At 40.6% G+C, this 16,340-nt stretch overlaps 1 protein-coding gene and 1 non-coding gene across 2 annotated transcripts in view; both read right to left on the bottom strand.

Moving 5' to 3' along the window:
- The window catches only part of THADA (THADA armadillo repeat containing), a 3,943,996-nt gene that overhangs the window by 1,941,035 nt on the left and 1,986,621 nt on the right, over positions 1 to 16,340 (bottom strand). The gene's annotated exons all lie outside the window — the stretch shown is intronic.
- On the bottom strand, positions 8,777 to 8,884 carry LOC122805111. The gene has a single exon (XR_006365319.1). It is a non-coding gene; the product is annotated as a U6 spliceosomal RNA (small nuclear RNA).

Below are 16,340 nucleotides of genomic sequence, written 5' to 3'. Positions count from 1 at the left end.
GTAGATTGCAACTATTGGAGGTATAATGGGGAGAAAGATGTACCTGGGAGCATATGTTCTCAGAGTGTAATACGCTGACAGACTTTAAAAATTCCCTACAGAGTACTCTGTCAGGAATACTGTCAAAAGAGTGTAACTAAGGAAATTATTTTTTTTTTTAGCTGGGATACAGCATATGAATTTCCTAGACATAGTAAGGCGTTGTTAAATTTAACTCTGGTGACTGCCACAAAAGCAATTACTAGAAAAGAGAAATTAAAGTCTAAACCAACCATACTTGAAGTACTGAATTGTTCTTCTTTTCTATATTGTATCTGTATCTAAACTTTGCAACATGGAGCTTTTCTCCCCGGGCTTCCACTAAAAACGGGTTCTCTGAGCCCAGCGGACATCCCCGGTCATCAAACTGGAAATAAATAAATAAATAAATAATTTGAATGTTGTTACAAGCTCCCGGAACAGTTTGTTCGTACATAATTACAAAGGTCATATTTTCAGTATGTTTGTGCATACTTTGTGGGCATGACAGGCAGATTTCAAAAACCCAGGGCACTTGTGTTTGACAGTAATATTGCTGATAACTGGAGAATGCTTGAACAAGAGTACGACATTTTCATACAGGCTGCATTTTCTGATAAAGATGACCGTACAAAGGCATTTATTCTGCTTAATTTAGCTGGGTCAGAAGCCATAGAAAAGGAGTGTTCATTTGTGTATACACATTCTATCTATACCGGAGAGGGGGAAAACCGTCATACTGCTGTACCGGCTGAGTCAAGGGAGGACCCAGAGTGCTTAAAATGTAAATTTAGAGAAATGTGTAACCCCAGACAAATGTTACAAATGAAAGGCACTTATTTCACACAAGGAGTCAAAAGCCTGGTGAAATGTTTGCAGCATATATAACTGACCTGAGAAACAAGGCTAAAACATGCAGATTTGGTGATTTAGGGGATGAGGTGATAAAGGATAGACTTGTGTGTGGTATTAAAGATGAGGCTGTGAGAAAGATTTTGTTTTGTGAGAGTGATTTAACTTTGAGTAAGTCCACTGAAATTTGTCAGATATAAGAGCTCACAGAAAAGCACAAAAATATGCTTACAAATGAGAATAGCTCTAGAAGGCACAGTGATGAAGCTCATGTTGATAGTATGCAGCAAGTGGTTAAAAAAAATGGCCCAAGCACATGGCAGCAACTATAACCCCTGGAGCACCCAGTGGTAAACCCCAGTACCTTCCAGCAAATTCCAGAGTTCACACAGTCTCAGTAAAGCATAAGAGTGAGTCAGCAAAGTCAAAGCATGGGCCCCAACCTAGTTTCAATGCCCACTGTTCTAATTGTGGTGGAAGCCATGAATCTAAAAGGGAAAAATGTTTAGCTTTTGGTCAACAAAGTCACAAATGGAATAAATGGAATAAATTCAAAAGGTTTTGTATATCAAAAGGCCCACATTCTTTCACTAAAACAGAACATTTTATGAAATGAGTTGATCAATTAGAAATCCATGATGTAGGGTCGCAGGATACTCTTTATGTGGATGGTGTGTCAGTGCTTCATGAAAAAGTTAATGCAGTAGATTTAAGGGCAAAGAATAAAATATTTTGCACTGTTCAGATAAATGGCAAACCCCCACAGCTCAAAGTTGACACAGGTTCCAAGTGCAATGTTATGTCAGCAGAAACATTTGCTTGAGTGAGTCAAGGTGAAAGGCTTGATTTGGCAAGGTGTGCAAAGCTTGTTGCTTATGGAGATCAAGAAATTCAAACTGAAGGCTCAGTAGTGCTTTCATGTTACTCTGCTGGAAGAAGCTATGACTTGTCATTTTATATGGTCAAGAGGCACGTCCAGTCATTATTAGGGCTCAGAGGCAGTTTGAAAATGGGACTGTATGTCTTTCGGCTTTTCCCAGTATGGGGTCACCACAGCGGAACTCCGGTTTGACTGGCAGTGGATTTACGGTGCTGAGTTGCCAGCCCGACGCCCAACCTTCAACAAAGGCATGCCCATTCACGCTCGCACCTACCTGCATGCCTTTAACGTCACTCAACCACGGGGAGGGCATGCAAACTCCACAAAGAAGGCGCTCCAGCCGAGAATCGAACGGGAGAGCCTCTTGTTGAGAGGCGACAACGCTAACAGCTGCACCACCGCGGCTTACAGTTTGAAAATGGGACTGCGTTCATTTAATAAGGAAGTCCATCATGTTAGCTTAAAAGACTACTACTCTAATTTTGCCCAGTACATTTTTTCTACCTATGCTGATCTTTTCGAAGACAAACTAGGCAAATATCCAGTTGTGTACTCCAAGTTAGACCCAGAGGTTAGTCCAGTTACCAGGCCAGCATGTAAAGTTCCAATAGGCATGCAGAACAGAGTCAAAGCCGAGCTAGATGAAATGGTGTGACAAGGTATGATTTGCCCAGTTGAAACTCCAACTGAATGGGTATCTCCCATGGTGGTAGCTCATACGAAAAGCTCAGATGACATCAGAGTATGTACTGACTCACGAAATTTGAACAAGGTGCTAAAAAGACCTCATCCATCATCCAATGTGCACAGTTGAAGAAGTCGCAGCCTTAATGCCAAATGCCACTATTGTTTCTGACGTAGATGCAAAGAGTTCATTTAGGCAAATTCAGTTTGACAAAAAAATCCTCATTTCTCACTATGTTCAGTACTCCATTTGGCAGGTACAGATTTTTGAGAAGGCTATTTGGGATAAATTCTGCAAATTAAATTTTTTAGTGTGCAACGGAGCACATTTTTTCAGGTATCCTTGTGCTATTGTAGTTGACAACATACTAGTAGGAGGTCATGATGAAGTAGAGCATGACAGAAACCTCAGAAAAGTTCTAGAAAGGACACGTCAAGTGAAGCTTAAGCTTAAGCCACACAAATAGTTCAGGCTACAAGAAGTTACTTATGTTGGTCATTTATTTACAAGTACAGGCTTATGACCAGACCCTTCTAAGCAAACAGCCATTCTCAAAATGTCAGCTTCAGACAATGTTCAAGCCCTGCAATGTTTTCTTGGCATGGTCAACTACCCAGGCAAGTTCATACCAAACTTGAGCCAACTATCAGCACCACTCAGAGAGCTGATATGTAAATATGTATCCTGGTCTTGGTTACAGCAACACCAAACAGCATTTGATGTCCTGAAACAGAGAACTCTCAGATATTATGAAGTTCACAAGCTAGTTACACTTTCTTGTGATGCTTCGAAATTTGGTTTTGGATCAGTCATTCTACAAGAGGATCAACCTGATGCCTATGCATCGAGAGTTCTTATCCAAACTGAGATGCAGCATCCCCAGATCATAAAAGAGCTTTTGTCAATTGTGTTTGCATGTTCGAAGTTTCATGATTATGTTTATGGTAGACCTATTCAGATCAAAACAGACCACCAACCTTTAGTAAATATCTTGAGAAAGCCTATGCGTTCAGCTCCAGCCTGACTGCAACTCATAATGCAGAGATTGCAAAAGTATAATTTCAATCTTTTTTTTTACAAGAAAAGCAAATTTCTTTATCTTTCTGATACCTTATCCAGATCGCCCAGATGTACCGCAGAACAGCATGAGAACGAGAACCTTGACTTTCAAGTTATGGAAGTGAGAAATTTTTCTTCCATATGTCTTGATGAGCTGAGAGATCACACAGCCACAGATCCAGTTTTACAAAGACTCAACCACTTTATCAATCATGGATGGCCATCAAAGCAATCTAGTTTAACTCAAGAATTGCAAGCTTTTTTTCCATAAAGAGATGAGTTTTTGTCTGACAATGGTATCCTTATGAAAGGTCCGAAAGTCATTGTTCCAAAGTCCTTGCAACAACAGTACATTACTATCTAGCATCGTGGTCACCCAGGAGTTGATTCTACCAAAAGAAGGGTGAGAGGACTAGTATTCTGATCTTCTATGTCACAAGACATTAGGAAAAAAATGTAGCTTGGGTGGAAAGTAACCAAGAAAAACACAAAACCTGGAAGCAAGAGAAAAGCCCAAATAAATAGTCAATGGCGTGTAGAACCACGAAGATTTATTAAATCCACTTCAGACTTGGTAAGCGCTTTCATCCTGACAAGTATAGGACTGATAAAGGACGAAGGCGCTTACCAAGTCTGAAGTAAATTTAATGAATCTTTGTGGTTCTACACTCCACTGACTCTTTATTTGGGCTTTCCTCTCATTTCCAGGAGGTGGTTTTGTGTTTTTCTATGTCACAAGACATTGAGAGAGCACTTTCATCTTGTTCAGTGTGTAATAGTCCTAAGCCACATCACCAGAAAGAACCACTTCAGCTTAACTAGATTCCGGAACTACCTTGGTCGACATTAGCCACAGACATTTTCGAGTGGAATGGTCAACATTACTTGGTGTTAGTAGACATTTACTCCAATGGGTTTGAGATTGACCTGCTTCCTAACCTAGCATCCAGTACAGTCATTACTAAGATGAAACGTCATTTTGCTGTGCATGATAGTCCGCACAAAGTTATTTCTGACAATGACACACAGTTTACAAGTTAACAGTTCGAAAGATTTGCTGAAGAATGGGACTTTACTCATGTCACAAGTAGCCCAGAGTACCCGCAATCAAATGGTTTGGCAGAACATGCAGTTCAAAGTGCAAAACAGTTACTTGAGAAGCCAAAATGAGATAGTGATGTTTTCCTGAATCTCTTGAAAATGTTCCATGTGATAAACATCTTGGTTCGCCTGCTCAGAGACTTCTGTCTAGACAAACCAGAACCACATTATCAATCGGTAGTCAACTGGTGGTTCCATGTGTCAAGAACAACAGGTTAGTGAAAGCCAATCTGTTGAAGAAATGCTTAACCCAGAAGTCCTGCTATGATAAAAAAGCAAACCGCTCAATCTATTATGATAGGGAGAAGTGGCAAGGATGTAAGCGTCCAAAGATTATGAACAGATTGGTGTCATGAAGAATACTGGTCCAGAGCTGAGACCATACATTGTGGAATCGCAAGGAGCGATTTTTAGGCAGAATCCGAAACATTTGAGACTGGTGTCCAAGCCTATACCACAGCGACAAAGACTCCTTATCTCAGAGTGAGTTGCCCAGTGTTCCAATTCCAGAGGAAGTTCCCATTCCTGTGACAACTCCAGAAGGTCCTGATACAAGTTATGCACCGCAAACTGTCCTTGTTGCTAAATTTGGTCCATACTGTTATGTTACGAGATACAGTCGCATCTTTAAACCTTGTAGCAGATATGAAGCAACTTGGACACAAACATTGTGTTTTGTTTCTGATGTATATAATAATGCTCATATAACTCCAATATTGTTTTCACAAAGGGCAATCTTTTTAAGAGGGAGTATGTAGAGCAATGCGTTTGTATATACCTTTAAGAAGACATCCAAGGGCTTGCACAAGTGTATAAATACTAAGCACATGCAAGCTAGACTGTCATTTTGTAGTAAGGTGTTGAGATGTAAGCATGTATGTATATAAGGCCTGTCTGTTAACTAGTTTGTTCATACTTTATGATGCTGCTATCCATCCTGATGTGTTTCTATATATTAAAGCATCTAAACAAACCCCCCACCGGCTTGTCTTGTGTGTTAGAGAAGGACGTGTGATAGGCATTACATGCAGATAGAGAGCGACAGAGAAAATGTTGTCCCTGGACTGGAGCCATGTTTCTTTAACTACAAAATGTGGAAGTTTTCTAGGTCATGAAGGCTTCTAAGGAAGGCAATATTTTGTACAGACTTCTAATTCTGAGCACTGCCACATTAAATTTGTCTTCAGATGAATTTGGTAGATGGACAGGTGTAGGAGACTGAATCTGTCTAGAAAAAAGAAAATGGAGGTAGAGAATGTCCTGGCCAATATGAGAAAGCCCTGAGACAAAAGGTTCAGGCCATTCCTACCAAAGCAGGTAGGACTGTCTACAATCTCCCGCCACTTGACACAAACACACTGGATCCCCCCCAGAATTACACCAATTAAACAGACAATTGTTGAGGTCAATTATTTTATATTCATACTGTGGCATTATTTGTAGCAATCCCAGGAAACTATTCAAGATGAAATGTATCCAGCCTAAGAGACATATAAGGAGATCTCAGCCATGCTTCTCTCTCCATATTTTCCAAGTTGCAGTATCAAAGGTCATTCATTCCTAAATGTGCAACAGCTAAGCCATATGCATATTTGGGGTGAAGGAATCTAGCAGCCTTGATGGCACTGCGAATTCTAATATTGGAGAAGGAGCTGGTGATTACTCTTTGCTTAGTCTGATGAGTGGTATACAGTATGTCTACTGAATCAACTACAAAAAGGATGTCATCATATATATTGGTATAATCTGCCTGTCTCAGGAGCATCAGCATATGTCTTTTGTGACTCTTATTTGTGGTAAAAGCAATAGTGTGTTTACAAAGTGAGATGTCAGTGTGTTTCCCTGAAGACCTAGAAATGTTTCGGATGGGTTTTCTTAGCATCTCAGCATAAGTAAGTTTGATGTTAGCAGTGTGATGCAGATGCAAGGAGAGAAATGGTGCTCTGGTTAAATAATGAATGTGAGGGGGTTTTCTCCAGTTTATATATATATGTGTGTATCTACGCCTCCACAAGTGTTTCCTGTATCTGATAACAATATGTGGTTGCCAGTGAGCAGAAGACAGTTCCTACAGTGCCTTACTGTGCCTAATTCTAGCAGGCTGATAAAAGAAAGGAACAGACTGCAGTCCATTGGTGTTCATGTTGCAGACAAATCAGTAATATTAGTTTCAAGGTAATATGCTAGCTACAACACAGTAATAGCATCTTAAATACATAGCTGGTAAAACAAGATGTTGCAATGGTTGTCTTTTTGTATAACGTAGAAATGTAGCACAGTAAAACCAAATGTGCAACCAGTGTAATGCTCTCGCTACATTATGGCTGCAGAGACAAAGTAAAATGGGTAAACGATTTCTGCATTTCTATGTTCTAGATACAATATGGCGAGAAGTGACAAGTTATAGGCACAGGTGCTGCAAAATTTAGCAACTACTATTTGGCAGGTATAGCTCAAGTTACAGGCACAGGTGACACAAAATTCTAGCAATGAAATATAACTGAAGAGAAAAAACTCTCTGGCTTTTCTGTAGCATACGTTAGTGTGGTCATGTGCACAGCACAGCAGCGTGGTATAAATATGCACAAAGCCAAGCAATGCAGTGCAAAATACACCAATTAAAAACATCAAAGTAGTATCAAAGTAGTCAATCAGAACCAGTAATGCTAGAAAAAAAACAGCAAATTTACATTTGACCACCGCTTGTTTCCTTTTTCCACGGAAGTAAACTGCATCCATATTCAAAAGCACAACTGGCTTGATACACTGTTCCCATATTAGCTCAAGTGTAATGAACAAAATAAAGTTACTGCCCTGGTGGCCGAGGAGTCAAAAATGTGGTCAGTACGGTAGTTAGGATTCCAGGTGTGCACTGTGCAGCAGCTCAGTACAAATATGTATATAGCCCTATAATGTCTTTGAACCTAAACAGCTCACAACTAAACTGCTTTGCTGCAGTTCTGTAAAACTTCTCAGATAAGGTATACATAACTTCTAAACACACATACTCAAGTTTTTCAGTTGTGAATAAACACAACTCACTCTGATACTGTACCTTGTAGAAAGAATGATTAAATGTAAGGCAAAACTTTCTTTGCATTTAATGCTTTAATACAAAACGGGTTAGCACAAATGTGAATTAACCTTAAGTGTGATCAGACTATGCCTATAAGGGTGGAACGTAATGGCTTGCCTGATTGAATCAGGAGTGTTTTAGAATACAAGTTCCAGTATGATACTGAAAGACCTACTACTTTTGCATCATGCTATTTCATGAACACCAAAAGAAATTATGCTGAGACTAACCAAGAACTCCTAAACTTGTATTGGGGATCATGAAAATCCCACTATATCTATACGGAACAAGGCTTATGATGGTAACTGCTTAACAGAAACTGGTTTTTGATTTTCAATTCCAGAAAAAAATTTTTACAAATGTCTTCATTCATATTTCAACAATGGACCCTGTTCTTGGGGGAGGGAGCACATCCATATGATAGCAAGTACAATGTGACTAAGCAACACTAACATTAAGAGGCTCATGCAGGATACGATATAAAAGAGAGAAACTCGGCATGGATTATCCATATATATATATCCCCAATACTAAACTTTTCTTAATGATACAGCTGCCAGTCAGCAAAACAATAATTCAGAGGGAGGCTTGAAATGAGGCCACATTGTCCATGTATATGAACTGGAAGTAAAAGAATGGCCTAAGAGTGGTAACGAGTTGTATCTGGCTTTTGCAACATGACAGCAGCATGTGTGACAAAGGAACACTAATGCATGGTCATAAAATGGTCATTCCAGAGAAAATGCAGTCCCAAGCATTAGATACAACCCATCAGTAAAAGCAAAATGTTTATCAAAAAGTTAGATGTGTTGACCAGGTACTGACAAATTGACTGAAGATTTGTTTTGTACGTGTGTCAGATGTAAGACTACAGGACATGTGCCATCACTACGAGCATAGCCCCTACTTCACCACAGCAGGGCACCAAATAGACTGTGCAAGCTCATTTTGACGAAAGTACTGCATGAATGAATAATGCTCATTCAAAGTGGTCATAAGTGACCTGCATAGAATCATAGTTTCTCATTAGGCTAATGACCCTGGAGGATCTTTAGAGTCCTATTCATGCATTCCCAGAATTTTTTAGCCCGTGTAACTTAAATATAAATAGTTTCACAGTCTCATATATTTTTTTTGTCATCCTTGCAGACAGGCCATGCTAATTTTCTCTATACCATTCTAGTTTTGGTATATGTGCTGCCAAACCAAGCAATTACTTCAAAGACAAGTGGACATTCTGAGAACAATGCAAACAAGGAACATGCATATATTAGCAAACTGCAACAGCTGTTCACAGTTCACATTTGAGGATACTAAAACCTCCATGAAATGGAATGGAACCTATGCACCCCATTATCCATCAAGTACCAGTCTAGCAGAAAATATTGTGTTATTAGCAATGCAAAAAAGAGTGCAGAACAAATTGGACAAGTTAACAATCAAAGATATTTTCAAAGTAACTCATGAAAAGCTACGGAAAACTTATCCCTTTTTAGACATTCTGACACAGGCCAGTACGTTTTGACAACAGGCAATGGAAATGATAAATGGCACACAGGTTATTTCGCTGCAAGGAGTGAGAGTTTTTTCATTCACTGGATACAAGGAAAGATATGAAAAATGCATGTGGAACAATGCTGACATGATTGACAACCTGACAGTCTCAAGGCAAAAGCAGGCAGCTGAACTTTGATGGAACCAGCACTTTACTGCAAAGTGCCCAGATGCTCCAAACCATGGTCAGAGAATGAAGGATGTCCTATATCAGGAACAGAGAAGGTCAGATGTCCAGCATCAAGGCCAGAGGAGGACGGCTGTTCTGCATAAAGATCAGAAAAGGAGGACCAGAGAAGGATGACCTGCATCATGACAAAGAAGGAAGCATGTCTTACAACAGGGTCACAGAAGGATGGATGTCCTACATCAGGGTCAGAGAAGGATGTATGTCTGAAACTATGATCCATGACAGAAGTAAGTCTCAAACCAGATAATTAGAGAAGAACTTACTCAAACCAGTTCAACCAAAATGTTAGGAAAGCCAAAAGAAACTTCTGGACAGATTTCAAATCTTTCCGCCACATCCATCACATTGCTTAAAGCCAGTTGTACCTTTCTGTTTTTCTGCCATGTTGTAGTTGAAGGAAAACTACGTACAGACAACAACTCTGTCGCGCACACACACTAGTAAAGAGAAGACAAGAAAGAGATGGATTTTTTAAGGGAATCTTACCAATAATGGTAACAAAAGAATACCCAGAAGGGGTAAAGAAGGGGAAAAAAGGGAAATACCAACAATGGAATTACAGAAATACCAGAGGTAAGAAGGGTGGGGCCTATACCAATGATGGTAAAGCGAGAGAATACCAAAAAGGTAAAAAGGGAAGAAATATAATGCTCACACTAAAGAGGAAAGCAAAGTAATTAGCAAAAATTAGCTTAACAACAAGTTTAAACACAAGAACAAGCTTTAATTGGGTACTTATGAAGAAAAAATTAGCACTCAGCTTGAAAGCACAGCTGACACCTCCTAAAACTCTACATAGCAAAAGAGATCTGAAGGGAAAGGAAGAGAGGCACTATTGGGTAGCCTTAACTTGAGAGGTTCCGGCTAGCATGAGCTAGATACAACGGCCAAGTTGGTTCTGAGGATGGAACCGAAACCCAACAGTCAAGAATGAATGAAGATTGACAACATCAGATCTGCAGTTTCAGATGGGGTTCTTAAGAGAACCTTCCTTACTGTGACATGTAGGCCCTGCAAGGTTACGATTCTAAAATCCACAGTGGTACAGATAAATGAAGGAGATGCTGCCCTGTGCGTTGTAGAAAATACCCAAAGAAACGTGTGCATGTGTGTGTTGTAGTACATATTCTAAATTTTCAACTTAAAGTACATGTAATGCCGGAAATGAACTAAAATGGCTTTCTTTAAGCAATAATGGTACTGGTTAATGCAGACTCTAGATGTGACTCATCAAATATGTTAGTTCATATCTCCAATGAAGGAAAGCTTAACTAATGCACCCCGGGACTAAATGTAACCGAAGCGGAAGTATTATGTAGGTAACTCGTGTGCACCTGTTTTGAATGTGCACATTTCTGTAAGCATATTTTTATACCTACGTAGCGAATAAAGCAAGACGTGTTCAGCAGAGATCCTGAATGCATGTACTTAAACTTATCTTAATTTATGATATGTTATGATAGCAGATACACAACAGCTTGTATGAGATTGCATTTTAGTATTCAAATCCTACCATCTCCATATACATAATATGTTATTCTGAGCAATTTGTTTGCTCAGACCAGAGCAGCAACCCCATTGTCTGGTGTAAAAGCAGGAAGTTGTGCTTTTACTTAATGAGTCATAACTGGATTATAACTGAGTAATACAAAATGGATTTAGATGGATGCATGACATTCCTGAGACAGAAACCCAACAATTACCAAGAAAAAGCACATCATTATAGTAAAAAAAAAACAGTGCACTAAACATCAAAAAGGAAAGCTTTCACACCTGTGTTTAGACAAGGACATCTACATTAAGCTCTTATATCGCTTATCTACATAAAGCAAATTATATTGGTTATTTTCCACCTGGTGGCAATACATAACAATGAACAATTATTTTCTTTGAGTTTCTGGAAGCAAACTGAACCCACAAGTCAAACAATGCAGATGTGATGGCACTTTTTTATTCTATTCTTGTGTTTCTATTAGTAAATTCCCCAATTTTTCAGTTTATGTGGACTGTACACAAGTAAATATTTTCGACTTCATCTGAATATTAAAACTAACCCCAAGGTTTCTTTTCCTATTCTTCTGACTCACATGGAAAAAGGTCATGCATTCCATAAGACAAAAACACTGTGCAATTTTAATTTAGAGACAGTAACAGCAAACAAGTTGTAGCCATAGAACACTTGCATATCTCTGCTTCTTAGACCCCCTTTACATCAGTTCATCCCCAGCTACTACTACAAAAAATTGTCTGTAGCTCAGTTTTACAAGCTGGTGTACAGTACCAGACAGTGAGGGCTCAGAACTCCCATATGTCATCTTTAACATGAGAGGCTCATTACAGCAGTCAAATGAATATAATTTAAAAGCACTGGCTTAAAAAAGTACAGCTTAAAAAGCTACATCCATCATTTTTATAGTAGCCTGACTATACCTCAGTCTTTGATTTAATGCAAATACAGTGTTATCAATATGTACACCACATAAACTTCTGAAATGACAACCAATAAAATATTCTCTTTAGTACAGATAAACACATTATTTTAGCCTGAGTGCATAATAAAACAACTTGACAGACTGAACATAGCTAATCTACTTTATAAGACCCTGTTTTAAAATGCAGAGGAATGCACTACATCTTTCTAGAGTGTTCTGAAGTTTGCAGTGATGGCTGTAACATTGATTCCCTTAACTCCTTGACAGATAAGATGTTGGACAACTTAAAATTCTTTTCCTTACTAAAATCAAAGGATTTGTGACCTCTCCCTTCCAGCATGCGTGCGCACACACACACACACACACACACATTTTTATGCATTGCTACTAATTACCTAAAATACTTTTACATATAAAAATGTAAATATATCATCTTTAGAATTTATTCTGTTATGGCCACAGTATTTGATTGCAATCTGTTTCCAGTCAAGTGAGGATTAGTTTTGGATTTTTTTTCTAGAAAATATGAACCTCAGAATTAACAAATGCAAAACACTGACTCACCAAGTCATTGCTTAATCTGCCAGGACAACATGTATACAGAAATAAAATGAGACATCCGTGAATGAGCGTGCCTTTGTTGAAGGTTGTGTGTCAGGGCTGGCAACTCGGCACGTAAAAATCAACTGTCAATCATTAGCGGACTGGAGTTCCGCTGTGGCAACCCCTAACCGGGAAAAGCCGAAAGACAAAACAACAACAACAACTGTATGTCCTATGGGCTGTGATATCATTAATCTAATTTTTTACAAATTGAAAAAGCAGTTAGCTAAACCATTTCTTGTGGTGGATTTTGTGTTTTACTTGCCTCAACAAACTACTTTAAATTAAGAGAAAGATCTGGATAATGTGAACTGAGAAAAACTATGTTTTCTTTTAAACAATGTCTGTATTTTTTCAGAAAACAATTTTATTATTTGCTTATGTACCCAAGCCCCCCCAAAAAACAAGGTAATTTCTCCATGGAAATGAAAAGTCCCTGACAGGCAAGGATGAAATATCTAAAGTAAAATTCAAAATAATGATTGACACTACCAACACATAAAAAAACAACTACAAGCATCAGTGTGAGATTGTGGAGGCTGGGAAAACTAGCAATTTCCCCACTGTCGTGCAACCTTAGAATTAGTACATATAATTAGCAGGGGTGTGGGGATGCAAGGAGGCTTGCGCCCTCACCTGCAAAAAAGAAAAAAAAAGTTTTTTGTGTTTTTCTTTTTCAGTCTTTTAGGTTTGATTAGCTGCTGTTTACTGTTTTGACATTTTGGTGAAAAGTCATGATTCTACTGTAAGCAGATGAATCTCCTCTCCTTACAATCGCTCCAAATATAGTCTGTAGCAAATAAACAATACTGTAGAAAGTGCAGTTGTGTACACTTACCATAAATGTAGATGTTCGAGTGTATTCACTGTTGCAGTCAACACATTTGGGTTATCTCTGCCAGGGTAGCCCTCGGCCGGCCCAAATACCAGAGGCTTAGTATTTCTGCGTGTGTTGCTGTCACTTCAGGACTGATGTCAGGTCGTCAGTAGTATAAAGTAAGGCAGCCGATGCCATTACATCAGTTTTTCTTGCCCCCCCTCCCAAGTGGGAGCCAGGTTCAAGAACCCCACCAGTAGAAAGTAAATACCAATATGTCCCTTGTAAGGAAAGAGAAGAAAGAAGATGGGGATGGAGGGAGGGAAACCAGGACTGCAACAGTGAATACACTCAGACATCTACATTTATGGTAAGTGTACACAACTGTACTATGTTCTTCGTGATTCACTGTTGCAGTCATCACATTTGAGTCGATTCCCAAAGTTGAGGAAATGGGTGGAGGCAGTCAAGGAAACTAGGGGCTGGCTAGGATGCCCTGCAAGACTGCAGAGGCAAACCATGCCCTGGATTTGGAGAAGATAGGCAGGTGGTAATGTTTGGTAAAGGTGTGAACAGATGTCTGGGTGGCAGCCTCCAGGATGTCCCTGGTGGGTACTAGTAAAGCTGCAGAGGTGGAGGCTGCTCTGGTGGAGTGAGTCTTGACCCCCTTGGGGGGATGCTTTCCATGTTGCTTGTAGCATAATTGTTTGGAGATGGCTTTGCCCTCTGCCCCTGCAGCAAAACTAATCAGCAATTGATCAGACTTTCTGAAGGATTTAGTCCTATCTAGATAGAATCTGAGCTGTCTGTGCACATCTAGGGAGTGCAAGATCCTTTCCCCTTTGTTCTGTGGGTTAAGGAAAAAGGTGGGCAAATGAATGGATTGGTTGAGAGCCACACTGGACACCACCTTGGACATGAAGGAAGGGTTAGTCCTGAGGGATACCCTGTCAGCATGGAAGATGATGAAGGGTTCCACAGCCATGAGTGCTTGCAGCTTGGAGACCCTTCTGGCTGAAGTGATGGCCAGAAGGAAAGCTGTCTTCCAGGAGAGAAATTTTAGCTCTGCTGAAGAGGCTGGTTCGAAGGGGGGCAGGGTGAGCTTTTCCAACACAAAGTTAAGGACCCAAGCTGGGGTTGGTACTCTTCTGGGTGGCCTCAAGTTGCTGGCCCCTCTTAGGAACGGTTTGATCAGATGGTGTGTGAAAATGGGCTGCTCAGTGGGAAAATGAGCAGAGATAGCAGAGGCATGAATTTATATAGAAGAAAAAGAGAGACCGCTGTGTAGCTGGTCAGCTAAGTAATCCAGGATGAGAGGGAGGGAGGGCTGTGCCATATTGGCTCCCTTAGCATGAATCCAGGTGCAGAAGCTTTTCCATTTGTCAGCATAAGACGTTCTAGTGCTAGGGCATCTGGCCTTAAGTATAACATCTAGAACCTGTTTACTGAGGTTGGCAGATTGATCAGGAGCTAGGGAATAAGCCAAGCTGCCAAACTGAGTGTTTGCAATTGGGGATGCATGAATTTTCCTTCCCTTTGAGTCAGGAGAGTTGGAATCCAAGTGAGATGCCATGGTGGCAGTGGGGACTGGGGTACCAGTGCTGGCGAGGCCAGTCTGGAGCAATAAGAATTGTCCTTGGTTTTTCCTCCTTTATTTTGAGCAATACCCTAGGGATGAGAGGTAGTGGAGGAAAGGCATAGACCGATAAACTGACCCAGGGGAAGGACAGGGCATCCACTTTCCAAGCCATGCAGTGATGCTCCCTGGTGCAGAACTTGCTGAGCTAATGGTTGGTGTGGGAGGCAAAAAGGTCGACCTTCAGGGTGCCCCATTTCTGAGTTATCAGGGTGAAGCTACTTTGTCAAGCTGCCACTCTTGAGGGTCCAAAAGATTTCTGCTAAAGTGGTCTGCCAGAGAGTTTAAAGAACTTGGTAGAAATTGTGCTAAGAGGTGGAGTTGCATGGCAGAGGCTGTGTGCCAAAGGAGTGAGTCCCTTCTTCCCTGCTTGTTGATGTACCACATCACAGTGGTGTTGTCTGTTTTGATCTGGAGAGCCCCTGGGGAGAGAAGGGGCTTGAAAGCTGTCAAGGCGTGCTGGACAGCTATCATCTCTTTTTGGGTGATGTGCAGATGGATTTGCTGTGGGCTCCATTGGTCCTGTATGCACCTGCTGTCCAGGTCTGCACACCAGACATAGTCTGATGCATCTGTGGTGAGAGTCTGAGTGGTGGGGGTGGTGGTGAAAAAGGTAGTCCCTTGTTGTGGGAGCATGCTGTTGCCCACCAAAGAAAATCTTTTCTGAGGCAAGGTATTATGGGTATAAGAGTCTCCAGGTCTTGAGAGCATTGACACCAAAGGCTTTTTAGGTACCACTGATGTTTCCTCATATGCAGTCTGGAATATGGAATGAGTAGAATGCAAGATGCCATGAACTCCAGAGCTTGCAGGATTTTCCTTGCAGATAACTGGGGTCTGGTGGCTAGTTGAGAGAAGTAGGCTGTCAGGAGAGTTTGCTTTTCTGGTGTAAGGAATGCCATCTGGGATGCTGTGTTCAGGCTTGCTCCCAGGAATATAATCCTTTGGGTGGGTACATGTTTGGATTTATTTTCGTTGATTGTGTACTCTAGGGAGGTTAGTAGGGACTTTACAAAGGCCAGGTGCTTGAGCAGCTTTTCCTGGCTGTCTGCCTGAATAAGGCAGTCATCTAAGTATGGGTAAATCTGGATATTCCTTTGTCTGCAAAAGACAATGGCCGGAGCCAGACATTTTGTGAAAACTCTGGGAGCAGTAGATAAGCCAAAGGGAAGTGCAGAGAACTGAAAGTGCAGAGATCCTGCCCTGAAACGGAGATATTTCCTGCATGATTCCCTGATAGGAATGTGAAGGTAGGCCTATTTTAGGTCTAGGGTGGCTAGACAAACATCCTTGGAGAACACGGGTAGCAGCTTCTGGAGGGTGAGCATTTTGAATTTTGGTATCACCAGGAAAGTGTTTAGAATGGATAGATCAAGGATACGGTGCCAGGTGCCCTCTTTTCTGGGTACCAGAAAAGGTCTGGAGTAGAAACCTGGG

This window comes from Protopterus annectens, chromosome 6.part0 (assembly GCF_019279795.1).
Source record: "Protopterus annectens isolate FY-2018-M chromosome 6.part0, PAN1.0, whole genome shotgun sequence".
Taxonomy (NCBI): Eukaryota; Metazoa; Chordata; order Ceratodontiformes; family Protopteridae; genus Protopterus; species Protopterus annectens.
Note: the sequence above shows the minus strand (reverse complement) of the source record. Positions and strands in the feature narration are given on the sequence as shown.